Here is a 3902-nt window from a genome sequence, read left to right on the forward strand (position 1 = left end):
GCTATTGGTCTAGTGCCAGTATTTAGGTTTAGATGGAGTTTACCCCCTGCTTTGGGCTGCATTCCCAAGAAATCCGCCTCCGAGTAGGTCGGTCCCGGTGCTCCGGGGACCGCTTCAGGCCTAACACCATCCGTGGGGTGAGGCTAGATCAGAGGGACTTGGACCCCCTGAGCGATGCCGGGGAGTTGATCTTCTGTACACCATATTTCCAGCGCCCGCTGTGGGGCGGGTATATGGTGCTGGGCTCTTCACTTGCCGTTACTGATAGAATCCTAGTTAGTTTCTTTTCCTCTGCATAGTAATATGATTCAATTCAGGGGGTCACCATATCTGATCTGAGGTCATAGTCAGATGCTGAAGCACGGGGGAGCTGGGGAATACCACTCCCTGGGCCATGAGATCAGGGTCATGACAGCACACCCTTTTTCCCTGATTAGACACTGAGGCCTGTAGGGTCAGGCGAGCACCTGTGGGCCTGGCAGGGTGGGTGGCCTTCCTCAGAACCCGGCCGCAGAGGTAGGCGTTTAAGGCAGTGCAAACTGGCAACCATGGGACACCACAGATAGCCATGCATGGCATGTAGGTGGGTTCGATCACCAGCCTACACCCTGTGAGGCAGGAGTGAAGGCATGCTGGTGTATTACCTCTGTGACAGGCGACTTGGGGTCTGACCCTGGGGCGACGAGGGAAACTGAACTATCCTGCAATGGCCCAAGCCACACACCAGGGAAGTACCAGGACAATTGACAATTGAGCGTCCCTCAGACAGGTGTAGCCACGGGAGGAACCTGGGGCCACAAGGTGCGTTTGAAGTGTTGATGATTAATGTGTCCTGCAATTCACACTGATTCTGGCAGCTAGCTATGTTCTTTATCATTGTGTGAGCCAAGTGAGCCACCACCAAGAATCACAGGCAACTTTTTGCAGCGTTCACCCATTTGTACAGGAGATGTGGGCAGAAGGTGGCACCATCCTGCCATCCAACACCCATGTGGCAAAACGATCTGGTTCCCCATCAAGGCTTTTCCTCTGGGAGTTGGCCTCCATGAATTAAAGAGCCTTTCCATGTGCTCGGCCTGGGAGCCCACATCCACTCCAAGGATGAGGTGGGCTCCCGTAGTGACAGGTGCAGGCAGCCCTGAAAATGAACGGTCCCTCACTGAGGACCAGGAGGGACCACAGTAGTCTCTAAACCTTCAGCCCAGCTGGAAGGGGCCAGGACAAACCAATTACCTGGCAACAATGGAGGTTTGCCCAACCTGCACATCAGCCATCTGCCAGCGGCATCAAGAGTCCCTAGCTTGGGCAGAGGCCTCGAGACATGCTGGCGGGCTGGTGGATATCCCACCTCCTGCCCTGGTCAGAGGTATCGGAAGGGAAGAGCCAAGAGGCTGCCCATCCCACACACCCGAGAAAAAAGAGCCAGGGTCCCCTCAAAGCCGTGGCTCCTTCTATTGCAGGCTGCCCTTCCACCTGAGAGGGGTGGCTCCTTGGCCGCCCTAAGCCCAGTCAGTCCATGATCGGGCATGGGAGGGCACAGGGCAGCAGGGCCTTCTGGGCACTCCCAGTCTGGGGGGGCACTGCCATTCAGTTCCCCCCTGTGGGATCATGCTGGGTGAGCGTGGGTTCCATCCTCAGGAGTGCCTACCATTTTACCCTTCCCGGAAGGGCTGTCCCCGGTCCCTCATGTGTCTGTCGTTCACATCCTCCTGGATGGAGGAGCCCGCCCCAGAACTGCTCCTTACCCAAGTGCCCCAGTGGCTGAGGACTGCTCCACTGTCCAGTGTGCACAACGGCAAGGCCGGGCACTGTGCCTGTGGTGTGTTCTGTCTGGGAGGTGGTCTCTCGGGCCGCTCCGCTGTTCATGATCTTTCTGCATGTTCATATATGGAAACCTCCGTACAACTTTTACTCCCTATAGTCAAGTTTTATTGTCTTGGTGCTCTTCCACGGCCATTGCCAATCTCAGAGGGCTGATCCGAGGACCTCACTAAAGCATCCATGTGGTAGTGGCGATGGGTGGTGTGAACAAAGGGCAGGGACTTAACAAAAGCTTATGACCGGCATTTACTGGGAATTCCTCATTCATGGGAAATAATTGTAATCCCAACTTTCTATCATGAACAGAGTTCAGAGGGTTACCCGCACCTGTCAGGGAAATGTAGACACACACTGATCCGCTCAGTGTAGCACGCATGCAGCCCCAGACTTCTAAGGGCACCACAGACCTGTTATTGCTCGATCTCGTGTGGCTGAACACCACTTGTCACTCTAATAAGTTGAATGCTGACCACTGGGGGTCGCGTAATTGGTTAGCATAGTGGAGTCTCATTCATTATTGGAATTAATCAGATAAATCACACCACCAATAAGAACGGCCATGCACCACCACCCACAAAATCGAGAAAGAGCTGTCAATCTCTTCCTTGTCCAAGTCAGTTGAGGTTTCCCGAGTTGAGTCAAATTAAGCTGCAGGATCCATTTCTGGTGGTGCCCTTCAATCAATTCCTTTGAGTTTCAGCTTTGCAGCCATAATCCCCCCAGAACCCAAAATATTTGGTTTTCCAGAAGCTGCTCTGCATCATCTATGGTTGGAACTACAACTGTATCAGATTGTCTTCAAACATCCAACTTTCTTTCTTGAATAATGTAAACATTCTTGGCAGATGTTTTCACTTTGTTTCACCTTGCGCTGGTCCAAGAATTTCACATCTAGCGGTCCAAAACAAATGACCCCAGCTGTCCTGCTTAATCATGGCCCCAGTTCCAAAAACCAACAAAAAAGAACCAGAGTCCTTTTCTGTTATTCCTAGCAGAATTATGAAGGTAACTGGCCTTCTTTGAACACTCTAATTTTTTCAAGATAAATGCTTCGGACCCCCAGGATACTGAGTCAGGAGCATCAAGTGAGTGCTGAGAGGTGGGGGCTGGGACAGCGGTGGCTCAATTGGTGCTGGACCGTCAGCTTGATCCCAAGATCCAACTGCGAGCTTTTTAACTGCTGCAACTTTAATAAATGCTATTGGAGTTGGAATTACCCCGGCTGATGGCATCAGACTTGCCTTACATGAGATCCTTGTTAAAGGATTTAAAGTGTACTCATTCCAATTACGGGGCCTCAAAAGAGTCCAGTATTGTTATTTTGGTCACTACCTCCCCGAAACAGGAGTGGGTAATTTGCATGCTTGCTGCCTTCCTTGGATGTGGTAGCTGTTTCTCGGTCTCCCTCTCCAGAACTGAACCCTGATTCTGTGTTATCCATGGCCACCATGGTTGGCACAGAAAGAACCACTGAAAGTTGATAGGGCAGACATCCAAATGTATCATCGCCATCACATAGACGCACGATTAACTCAAGGCTATGTTGAATCACCACCGTGACTGGGTGAGCCCAGATTGGTCTTGATGTGATAAATACATACAACGGGAGGGCAGTGCTTGTCAGCACGTATTAGCTCTAGAAGTACCACAGTTAACCAAGTAACAGATGGAGCAATCAAAGGAATCAGTTATGAGCCATTCGCAGTTTTACTGTACGTACTGTATGTTCTTACACGTACATGGCCTAATCTTTGAAACAAGCAAATGCTACTGGCAGGATCAACCAGGTAACTGCACCTGCTGGATGGGGTGTTGGGAGCTGTGTGCCCATCCTGGACTGACCTTTGCACCCGTCTGCTGCCTTCTGGGAAAGCCCACCTGCCTGGGGGACAGGTGCAGTCACATGGGCATCAGCAAGCTCAGCTGTCTCCACAGAAGTGGGTAGGCTGAGGTGCAGCCTGAGGGAGACACAGGGGCGTTAGTCTGGGTGACTAAGGACACCCCATGGAATGGCCATTCTGATCTGCTGCAGAAAAGTGCTAGGCGGAGAAGGGCGTGCATGGCACACCTGGCCCAGATTG

General features: G+C 51.9%; 2 pseudogenes; both read right to left on the reverse strand.

The window, feature by feature from the left end:
* Positions 1-755: 755 nt before the first annotated feature.
* On the reverse strand, positions 756-909 carry LOC147730815 (5.8S ribosomal RNA; annotated as a pseudogene).
* Positions 910-1862: 953 nt separating this feature from the next.
* Positions 1863-3611, reverse strand: LOC147730816 (18S ribosomal RNA; annotated as a pseudogene).
* Positions 3612-3902: the final 291 nt, after the last annotated feature.

This window comes from Lissotriton vulgaris, chromosome 2_1 (genome assembly GCF_964263255.1).
Source record: "Lissotriton vulgaris chromosome 2_1, aLisVul1.2, whole genome shotgun sequence".
NCBI classification, from domain to species: domain Eukaryota; kingdom Metazoa; phylum Chordata; class Amphibia; order Caudata; family Salamandridae; genus Lissotriton; species Lissotriton vulgaris.